We start from the raw sequence: 11,948 nt of genomic DNA, 5'->3' as shown, positions 1-11,948 counted from the left end.
CCATCTGATCTCGGAAGCTAAGCGCAGTCGGGCCTTGTTAGTACTTGGATGGGAGACCACCTAGGAAGACCAGGTGCTGTAGGCGTAAAAAATAAAAAATTTAAAAAAATAAGGGATTGTAAGCTGACAAGGTCCTTGCAATCTGTGAGGTCAACCAAGGGTTGCCTCACCTGAAAAAATTTTGAAATAAAAAAATCAAAAATAAAATTGAAAATAAAAAAGGAAAATTTAGACACAGAGAGAACACCATGTGAAGATGAAAGCAAAACTTAGGGTGATATATCTATAAGCCAAGGAACACCGAAGGTTGCCACAAACCACCAGAAGTTAGGAGCGAGGCCTGGAACAGTTTTTTCTTCGTATCACTCAGAAGGAACCAACCCTGTGGATGCCTTAATCTTCGACTTCCAGACTCCAGAACTGTGAGACAATAAATTTCTATTTAAGCCACCCAGTGTGTGGTATTTTGTTATAAAAGCTCTAGTTAACAATACAAAATGAATTCTGAATGTCCAAGAACATGAACTGTGGAACCGTTATTTTGGTCACACAACATTCATCCATTCTCCTTCAGGTTATCATCCTCCTGTTTCCTGCTGAGGACCCATCTTTTCCTTCTTCCCTTCCTTCTTCATTCTCATTCTGTGTTATCTTGGTGAAACAATTGGGTTCCAGGAGTCTATGGCTACCCCAGGCGTATGCCAGTGGGATAGGCTTAAAGATTGCTGTGGGACCAGTACAATGAAATTTTCATTGTGAGTACTGAAACAGAGCCTTGTTCTCCTCTTCCAGGCGAGAACCTAGATGCATATACTCTGAAACTGCTGCCTCCACATGCGACATGTGAGTGGCATCAGAGCAGCAGAAGGCAGAGCAAAGAGAGAGGAAAAGAAGCAAAAATCTCATAACATTATTTGAGTCCTGATTCCTGCCATGCTTGAAACTAGATCTCCCACTGGACTTTTCAAATGTCAGCCAAAAAATATCCTTTTGTGTTTAAGTCAGTTTGACATGGATATTCTGTTACTTGGAATCAAAAGACTTCTCACTGAATCACATTAAGTTATGTTCCATATGTACAACTGGATTTTACACATGAAGTAGATATAATTTTTAATACTGATAATTAGTTATAAGAAATGAAAAAAGTAAATTATAAAACAATGTCATATCTCATTTTTATAATATAATATCTATATTCTGATATAGATATATTTTTATATGGAATAAAAAGAAAATGGTCCACAAAATATTAACAGTGCTTCTCTAGAGGTGGCAGAATTTGGAGTAATCTTAATTTTGCTATGCTTTTTTTTTTTGAGATTTTTTTTTAATTTAAAAGAAACAAACTACTAATATTTCTCTGACCCTTTCTTCTTCAAAGACAGAATGAAGGACCTGCTCCATCCTTTAAATCTGAGCACCACCAGCAATATTCCTCCAGTGTTCAACTTAATAACTGGTCGATGGCCTGACCATCAACTGGGAGTGGGGATGAGGGAAGGGGACAATATCCCTTTTGATAAACCCCCAGATAAAAGGACTTAAAAAATTAAAAATTCTTATAGGATATCAAACAAAATTACAACTTCAGAGGAGAGTTTTAACCTTTTCAAGCATTTCAATTTGTTCAAATAAAATTGATAGTTATAGGAACAGTGATGAGTGAGGCTCTCATAAATTGTTATAACATGGTCTTATTTTTTTATAAAGTTAGCTGAAAGATAGGCTTGTGGTTACACCTTAGAAAGGAATGGCAGAAGAAGAGCCAAATTTCAGGACGGTAGAGTCTGCCAGAACAATGTACTGTAAATTAAGGGTGGGAGAATACATTTGGCTCAGTTCAGAATCCACTCACCCTTTGTATTCAATGAAAAACTGAACTCAGACCTTTTGATATCTGAGTTCCATTTACTCTTGGCAAAGTTCACTTCTCTGGTTCAAATTAAAAAAAAAATGGCCCAGAGGGTTTTTTGGACATCAAATGGTTCTTACACAAACATATTGATGAGCTAAGTGTAAATGAATCAGAAACTTAAAGAGTAAGTAACTCTGAAACACACGGACCCTCCCACGCTGTAGCTGAAAAAGAAGCTCAAGGAAGCACTATGTTTGTTTATTCTTTTAAGGAGTATTACTTTTTACCATATTTTATCCCTTTCTCAAGAAGTCTTTGAGAGACCTTTGAAAAATGTGGGAAAGGAAAGGGAGTGTATCCAGCTATTCCTGATGTTGACTCCCCACAATCCCTTCTTGGCTATGCCTTGAAAACTGAGCTTTGGATAGTGGCAGCATGGCCTAGTCGTTGAGGTCAAGAGACAAGTTCTGGCCTGTCCCTGCCACTAAATAGGCGTGTGACTTTGGAACCAGCAGATCACCCTCTTCTCTGATTTCCAAAGAATTCAGGTTTGACCAGCAGCTTCTGAGTTTGCTATGCATTTAATCAAGTCCTGATCAAAAGACTTGGAAGTTGGCAGCCTGGCAGGTATGTTTTATGTGACCCTCACTGTATTCTTTTAATTTTTTTGTAATAGCTTTATTGAGATATAATTCACACACCATACAATTCATCCACTTAAAGTATACAATTCAATGTTCTTTTAAGGGTTCCAATTTCTCCATATCCTCACAAAACTTATTATCTTTCTTTTTTATTCTAGCCATCTTAGCGAGTATGAAATGCTATGTCACTATAGTTTTGATTTGCATTTCCCTTATAGCTAATGACATTGAGCTTCTTTTCATGTGCTTATTGGCCATTTGTATATCTTCATTGGAGAAATGGCTATTCAGAGCTTTCGTCCATTTTAAATTTTTTTATTATTGAGTCGTAAACATTTTTAGATATTCTAGATGCAAGTCCCTTATCAGATATATGGTTTGTAAATATTTTCTCCCATTCTGCATTTCTTATTCTAATCAGATAGCAACATTTAAAAAGGGAAGTTTTACTATTTTAAAAATCCATATCTTCAGCTTCTTTGTGAAAATCAGAAGGTTGGTTTGGCAACAGTGATCTTTCCTTCGATGCAGCAACAAAGAACGTGAACAGAGCAGGGGCTACTCCCTTGAAATGGGAGAAGGAGCCTTCCATTTGACCATGTAGGCTCTTCTATCTTACTTGCCAGACTCTTGTAGACTTCCCAGTTTGTGACGCCTTCTCCTAGAGAATTTGACAAATCATAGCCTGGATTTCAGCTCCACTTAAATTGCCCTTGCGATTGAGTTAAATCAACTACTTCCTGCCAGAATCTTTTTACCTTTGGCACTTAAACGTAGAATCCCCCAAACTTAGCACCAACAAATTATCAAGTCCTTTAGTGTTTTGCAATTTGGATTTTTGCAAGGCATGGAACAACTCATGGCCCCCCACATTTTGGCAGCCCTGTTGGTACTGATGTCATGAGTGTCCCTTGCCATAATGCATCCTCATTACTAACTCAAACCAGCCAAACTCAAACAAACAGAGTTGAAAAACAGAGTAACAGCCTGCCTGATCTTCAAAACACTGCATAAAAATATCAGAAAAACAATTTCATGCTTAGGACCATAGCCAAGAATGAAAATCACAATTTCTGATTGTTAATCATCCTTTTCCCAAATCATAATTTTCCTGCTAAAACAGCCCCCTCTCAGAATAAAATGAGGATCTCTAGAAAGACATATTAGTAACTTAACCTAGTCATAGAACACTCTTTCTGCCTGTTTCTCTTTAACTTTTGTTTAACATTTCATTCATCTATCCCTTCATTTAAATATTTTTATCCTTACTATTCTTTTTTAAACAGCTCTATTGAGATAAAATTCACATACTATACACTTACCAATTTATTTAAAGTGAATATGTAAGTAGTTTTTAGTATATTCAGAGTTGTACAATCATCACCCCTACCTAATTTCAGAACATTTTCATCAGCCTAAAAAGTAACCTTATATCTTCTAGCATCACTCCTCATTTCCCTCATTGTCCCCGGTCCTAAGCAACCGCGAATCTGTTTTCTGTCTCTGTAGAATTGCCTCTTCTGAGCATTTCATACAAATGAAATCATACAGTATGTCATATTTTGTATCTGGCTTCTTTCATGTAACATAATGTTTTCAAGGTTTATCTCTGCCGTAGCATGTATCAGTGCTTCATTCCTTTTGACTGCAGAATAATATTCAATTGTATGGGTAGGCCACATTTTATTTATCCATTCAAATGAACATTTGGAATGTATAAGAAACTCATAAAATTCAATAGCATAAAAACAAATAATTCAACTTAAAAATGGATAAAGACCCTGAACAGAGTCTTTTCCAAAGAAGGCATATAAATGGCCAACAGGTATATGAAACACTGGTAATCATCAGTAAAATGCAAAGCAAGACTATAAGAAGATATCGCCTCACATCTGTTCAGATAAAACCATCCTAACAATGGCTAAAAAAAAATCCCAACAATGGCTAAAAAAAAAAATGATAAGTATTAGCAAAGATGTAAAGAAAGGGACCCCTCGTGTACTCTTAATGGGAATGTAAATGGATACAGCCAGCATGGAAGTTCTTCAAAAAATTAAAAATAAAACTACTATTTTTATGATCCAGCAATCCCACTTCTGGATATAAATACAAAGGAAAGAAAATCACATCCAGAGGGGATACCTGCACTTCCATGTTCACTGCAGCATTATTCACAATAGACAAGATATGGAAACAACCTAAGTATCTATCGATAGGTGAATAGATAAAGAAAATGTGCTATATATGCACACTGGAATATTATGGATGAAAGTAAGGAGAAAAGGGAGATATTGATCAAAGGATTCAAATCTCTAGTTATAAGATAAATAAGTTCTTGAGACCCAATGTACAGCATAGTGAATATAACTAATAATATTGTATTATATACTTGAAATTTGTGTTCTCACAAATTTCACACCAAAAAAGTCACTATGGAAGGTGATAGATATGTTAATTTGATCATGGTAATCATTTCACTATATATGTGTGTATATCAAAACATTACAATGTACACCGTCAATATATACTTTTTTATTTTTCATAAATAAATAAATTTTTAAATGAACATTTGAGTTGTTTGTACTTTTTGGCTATTATGGACTATGTGCTACAAACATTCGTGTTTAAGTTTTTTGGTGGTAGGTATGTGTTTTCATCTCTCTTGGACACATATGTAGGTGCGGAATTGCTGGGTCATATGGTAACTCTATGTTTAATGTTTCGAGGCACTGCCAACTTGTCTTCTAACATGGCTGTATTATTTTATGTGCCCACCAGCAACGTATAAGGGTTCCAATTCTTCTGCATCCTTGTCTATTCTTATTATTCTTTATAAATGTATTTGTCCTTCTTCCTCCATCAACTCTCCCCAGGTTTTAAATGAAGTTCCTAATGACTTTTTCCACTGGCGAAGTGAGGTGGCACTTCATTTTAGAGTGAACCCTTACTTAGCCTCTCCTTTTATGGAAACCATTGGGAAAAAAATATACTTCAAAGGCCCCCATACTCTAGTAAATCAGATTTGTCTTCACAGGGCACCATAAGCCTGAATCTTTAAACACCTAGTCTAGATATTTTAGATACAAACAAAAGAAAGTAATTCAATCACTTAAGTTAAAGCCATAGATTTATGGAATTTTGGAACTGGAAGGAATCCTGAGGATCCCTTCACAAACACTTTCACTTTATAAATGAAGATACCGAAACCAAGAGATTCACGTGAGCAAGGCCACCCAGCTGGTTTATTACAGAATAAGGCTAGAACCCAGGTCTTCTGCTTCCTTCTATTGCTCTTGTCAGTTCAAACCAGGCTCTCAGTCAGCCATGCAAAGCCAGCTTAGCAAACACTGGGGCAGTTAAAATTTCAAGAGCAAAGTCTTCATCCATACACACACCAAGCAAAGTGAAGAATTAGGTGATCCCCAGGATAACTCCTACCACAAAACCCACTCAAATGAAAACCTTGATCAAAGGTTGCGAATTGAGTACCTGAGGGCTGAGTCTAGCCCATAGATACCATGTAGGTTATCCTACATGGTATTTTAAGATTTTTTTTATAGTCATCAACTCATAAAGATGAAGTGATTTCACCCCCCAAAAAAACCTATTAACATTGGGCCTGTGGTTCCTGATTAAATTGTTCAACAAACAGGCTGGAGTTGAGCAGTACCACCCAGTGCCCACCGAGTGGGCCTCACTCATCATGCTGCTATCTGCCTAGTTCTTGAAAGTATTTGAATTTAGGACTCTTCATCCAGATAATTGAGACATACGTGCAGTATTGGTGCATTTGCTCTCTGTAGGGGTACATCCACTCTGTACAGCCCTAGTTAAAAGAGAGAAAGACAGGTACCAGACAGACATACAAATACTGGTAGGCAACTGAGATCTTTGCAGATTCAGAGGGCCTATCAGGGAGCAGATGATCAAAACAGGAACATCAGAGTCCTGCGAGAAGTAGAGAGAGGAGGAGGCTGTGAGGACTCTGTGGGGCTTCCTTTAGGCCTAAGTTTACAAAATTAGCAGCAGATGCTGCAAGGCTTCTGCAGATTTCAAAGAGAAATAAAGACAGTGTGTTACCTCAGATCACAAGTCCTCGCCAGAGAGAGTCTGGGAACAGCTTGCAGTCTTGTGAGCCATGGCCCTTCACCTCCTCTGGTTCGAGGACCTGGGTTTTACTTGTTTCCAGAAAGTGCCATCTAGTTTGCTCTGCTGTGCATCACATCAGCTCTTTTAATCACTTGCTAATTGGTGATTGGGAGAAAAGGCTACCTGACTTTAAAGGCTATTCTGAAGACTAAACAAAAGAAGATAAGAAAAGCACTTTGCACTGTCTTTGGAGCCCAGAAAGAACATAATAAATGTTAGCTCTATTCTGGTGAACTCCCACAGTGCATTTTAAAAATCTGATATCTATACATCTTCATAAAATCATGACTGTCAAAACTGAAAGAGTCCTTGGAGAGCATCGAGTTCACTAAACTTATGAGAAAAGCAGTTTCCTCCTCCATAAGATGAGGTGGTGGCCCTGACCAGTGACTGGTCCCATCAGCCTCGGGTTTTGTCAAAGCCCTTATTGTGTAAAGTAAGGCACACCTATAGACACCAGGGTAGACTCGCCCATGGGGTAGGCCTGGCTGTTATGCTGAAGAGTCACCTTCCCTGGCAGCTTGGGTTGGCTACTTAGCAGTCAGAACTTAAAAGGCCCCTGGGAGAGCCTCAGAGACAAACGAGCTGGGAACCCATGTGGGAGGGCATGATTTACATCCTTTCTCTCTTCCCTGGAGTTGCTCAAGTACATGAAGAGTGAGATGGACGGCTCTCTGGTCGGCGTTCAGCACAGCTGTAAAAACAGCCTGTCCCCATGGCTCTTTGACACAAAGAATCCATAGCGTGGATTAAGCAAGTAAGAGCAAATGAGGAACTACTCTTAAATGCAGAGAGAGTAAACCAACAACAAAAGAGTTTCTATTGTATAACCTCATCACCAACCAGTTCTTTCTTCCTTTCTTTAACGTTAGGTGGAGTTGAAATCATGTGGGTGTTAAATAATTTTAAAAAGAAGAAATAATAGATTTTAAATCTCTAAAGATTTTGTGGTATGCCATGATCACCAGTTCTCAGGCCTGTCAACTGCAAACAGGATTTGAAAATCTAAAATTAAGCTGCTGTACTGGGTGAGGCTCTGTCCAACTTTCCCCCTCGTCAATACCCCTCTCTCTGGGCTCCAGTCTCACCTTCCAGTTCCTCAAAAGGGCCTTTCTTTGTGCCTCAGGACCTTTGCACATTGTTAATACTCTGAGAGGCTGCAGGTTCCCTGGAATAGCAACTGTGCTCCCAGATTGGGGACAGTGGGAATGGGAGGCACAGAGCTTAAAGAAAAGGGAATCCAACTGATTGCTCAGAGAAGGAGAAGGGGTCCTGGCTCGTAGGAGACTTGGTTCTGCTGAATGCTAAACTGCGGTGTGACTTCGGGGGCCATAATCCCCTTATCTGTAATACAGAAGCCTAGATGTGCTCCTAGCCCTGTTCTGTTCTAGCATATGATGACTCTAGTGCCAAGTGAAGAATAACAAAGATATTCCTCTCCTAGGTCTGGACACCCAACATATATACATACATATGTTCACCAAAAGGCACATACAATTGCAGCACTGTTCATTGTAGCCCCAAATCGTAAACTACCCAAATGTCTGCAAATAAGAGAATGGATAAATTGTGGTATATCCGTACAATTGAATAGTATAAAGCCATGTGAATGAACAAACTAGTGCTACACACACAACATGAATGAATTTCATAAATAGGACTCAGACGCCTAAAAGTATATGCTGTATGAATTCACCTTTATAAAGTTCAATAACAGGAAAGATCTATTTGTAATATTATAAGTTAGGTTAGTGGTTACCTGAGCAGAGGAGTAATGACTAAAGGTGATGGAGTGAGGCTTCTAGGGCATTGATGATGCCTTTTCTTGATCTAGATTCTGGTTCCTTGTTGACTTGGTGAAAATTCGTGGAGCTGCACTTATAACTTACGCACTTACCTGTAAGTATATTATACTTCATTTAAAATTTTACTTAAAAATTTTTTTGGAAGAAAAACAAGAGACTATCTTTAAGATCTTGGGGTAGGAATAACACACAAAGACTACAAATCATTAAGGAAAAAAATTGATTAACTAATTACATTTTTTAACTAAAAGGGAAGTAGAAATAATAACAGCAGTGAATAACAATAACCTTCAAACAAATTCGGAAGAGTAAGACATAACATCTTGAATAGTTGACACTTAATTTGCCATGAACTATTCCAAGCCCTTTGCAAACATTGAACCCTCATAACAACCCTGTGAGGTCAGCGCTGTTATCATCCCTATTTTGCAAATGTGTAAACTGAGGCTCGGAGTTACTTTGCTTGCCTAAAGGCATTTGGCTAGAGAGCCAGTACTTGAACTCAGATGGGCCTGACTTCTGGGCTCTTCTCCATCCTTCCACTCAGCCAAAAAAGATTTAGAGGCCAGCTTGCCAGCGAATCAGGTTGGAGGAAGGAGATCACAGGTCCATCCCCAGCAGTGTTTTCAAATAGAGCAGGTAAGTAGTGATGACACCGAGCAGACACTCCTCTGAGGTCGGGAGCCAGAGGTGCAGCCAGAACTGTCTCCTCCCCATGGAGTAGAGTAAGTGTGAAGCATAGACTGCAGGACTGGGAACTGAGAAGAGAAGGCTGGGCTTCTCCCTTCCATTCCCTGTGCCTGTTATCCATAAAGCAGTGATGGTTTTCACTGCTCTTCAAAAGAAACTCTGCTCCAGTGCGTCCTCTGCCCCTGGGTGTTGCCCCAACATGCCAGGTTCATTCCAACCTCTGAACACACTTTCTCCCACATGGAAGACCCTTCCTTTCCTCTTCTATCTAACTCTGCTATCCTCCAGGCCTGGCCAGAGCCGCACCTTTTCTCTGAAGTTGGCCTCTATTGCTCTAGGCCAGCACTACCCAATAGAACTTTAAGCAAAGTAAAAAATACCAATTTTGCACTGTACAATATGGTGGCCACTAGCCACACATGGCTTCAGAGCATCTACTGTGGCTAGCATGACTGAGAAACTCAGTTTTTCATTTTATTTAATTTTACTTGATTTACGTTTGAATAGCCACCTGTGGCTTAGTAGCTACCATATTGGATAGCACAGCTTCAGTATATGTCGACTTCCTTTGTTGTCTTGATTTTATTTCTCCAAGAACTAAATATAAAGTCGATTGGTTCTCTAAATATTTTATTTTCATAAGTCCTGCCTTTGGTACTGGAACATTAGCATAAGGGGGAAGGGAAAGATAGGCAAAATCTACTTTTGTGGCCCTCCGATTGGTACACAGTGCGGAGCACAGAGCAGGTTGGACTCTTGCTAAAATCAATCCTTGCTCAGAACAGGCAGAGATGAAATGCGAGGCCTGGAGCGCTTGGAACCCCAAGTAACTGATGGCCCTCTACAGAAGAGAGGTGCAGGGCGGGGTATGTGCAGGGAAGAGGCACTAGCTCCCCTGGTACAGAAGCCAGCGCCCAGCTCCCAGATGAGGGTGGCGTTAGTCCCTGCCGAGAACCCTCTGGGCCTCCTACTTTCCTGGAATCCTCTTCTTGCACCTCAGAAGTGACGGGCAGTTCCGGTAACACCCAGGTCTAGGGCAGAGTGCAGAGATGATTATAATGCAGCAGGCTGAAGGGAGCAGGAGCGCCTGGAGTGCTAATTAGACGTGTTAACTGCTGCATTCCTGTGAAGCCGTGAAATCTCCCTTCCTTTCTCTCAATCTGGGAAACACCCTCATTGAGATTTTCTCTCTGAAGTAAAGAGCTGAGATTGAAAGAAGACACTGGGCTGGAGACACCTTGGCACAGGCCCAGTCAGGCAGCTTGTCCTTAGGCTCTATACACCAGTCTAGAGTGTTCTCCACGGGGACAGGGAGTGAGAAAGGGAGTTGGCAAGGACACTGTAGGCAACAGATAGAAAGGAACTATGAGTCCATTGCGACAGGAAGATGAAAGACATAAAAGGACGAAAACTATTAAAGAATGTTGGTCAGATCCTCCCAAGGTACAGGCATTCCCACAGGTCAAATAGGGATTTTGAAACAGATGAAGATTAAACTGCACAATGAAGATGGGATTGAAAGGAAGAGAGTTTGGGGAACCTGGACATGTGGCAAGTAGTCTGCGCAGTAGGCAGTCTGGGAGGCCCTTGTATGGAGTTTGCAGGGGCCCCAGCACCTCTCTTCAGGGTGAGGTGGGGGATAGAGAGGAGGGCAAATTCCCATTACTACCCAGGACACCCAAGCTACCACTGGAAGATGCCCTCGAGCTGGCCTGCGGGGAAGGAAAGAAAGGAAGGTATCCGGGTACCTGGGCGCATTAGAGATGGGTGCCCTGGTGTCTTATCGGTCCTCATCTAGTCTAGAAGGAAGTATCTGGGGTCTATTGTCTGTGGTCCACCATCTGTGGTAGACCCCAGCCTCCACTTTCTGTGCCCATACCTGCCCTCCCTGTCCCAGAGAGGAGTATCAACAGGTTAAAGGCCTGATACGAAAAGTACTTAACCTCTTTAAGTCCCTGTCAGGGAAAAGATAGCCTTCTCCCCCTCCTGTGAGTTCTGCCCTCTCTCCCTTTTCCCTTCAGAGATAGGCTCTACAGGGTGAGGGTCCCCTGTCACTGCCTCTACTGCCTCATTTCCTCTCTGGCCTCACTGACTCTCCTCCACCCACCAAATACCTCAGCAGGGGCCACCAACAACTTCCCAGGTGCTAATCTGAACAGCCGCTGCTGAGGCCTCTTCTAACTTGTCCTCTGAGATGACCCCTCCCTCCTTCACGAACAGCTCTTCCCACAGGCCTTCTTGATAGGGTGTTCTCCTCACTTTCTCCAGTCCCCTGGGTCCCCCTTCCTTTTCCCACTTTTGTAGGTGTCAGGTCTCCTTCTCACTCACCCTGCACCACCCCCTGTGCCCTGGGCCTGCTCTGCCCCTGGATGCTTGCGCTGAACCCACCTGCCTCCACTGTCACGTCTTTTAATACCACATCTTTTTTTTTTTATTTTTTTTTATGCCTACAGCGCCTGGTCTTCCTAGGTGGTCTCCCATCCAAATACTAACCAGGCCCGACCCTGCTTAGCTTCCGAGATCAGATGGGATTGAGGGAGTTCAGGGCGGCATGGCCCTCGGCTTAACTACCACATCTTTATCTCCAGCCCGAACCCGATTTTCTCAGTACTGGGTCTATCTTCTCTCCTTGAAATCTGATTCTCTCATATTTTCAAATGCTCAGTACCATTCTATTCTTTAATAAAAAGTCAGCACTGAATGAGATGCATTTTTGCCCTTATTCCCCTTCCTTCTGTTGACAGTATACGGATTCACATTCAGACGAGATCCCTGCGCCTGCCCCGCTCCCCGCCACAGCCT

At 41.1% G+C, this 11,948-nt stretch overlaps 1 pseudogene; it reads right to left on the bottom strand.

Annotated features, from left to right (window-relative positions):
* Positions 1–11,590: 11,590 nt before the first annotated feature.
* Positions 11,591–11,709, bottom strand: LOC120609854 (uncharacterized; annotated as a pseudogene).
* Positions 11,710–11,948: the final 239 nt, after the last annotated feature.

This window comes from Pteropus medius, unplaced genomic scaffold, assembly GCF_902729225.1.
Source record: "Pteropus medius unplaced genomic scaffold, Ma_sr-lr_union100, whole genome shotgun sequence".
NCBI lineage: Eukaryota > Metazoa > Chordata > Mammalia > Chiroptera > Pteropodidae > Pteropus > Pteropus medius.
Note: the sequence above shows the minus strand (reverse complement) of the source record. Positions and strands in the feature narration are given on the sequence as shown.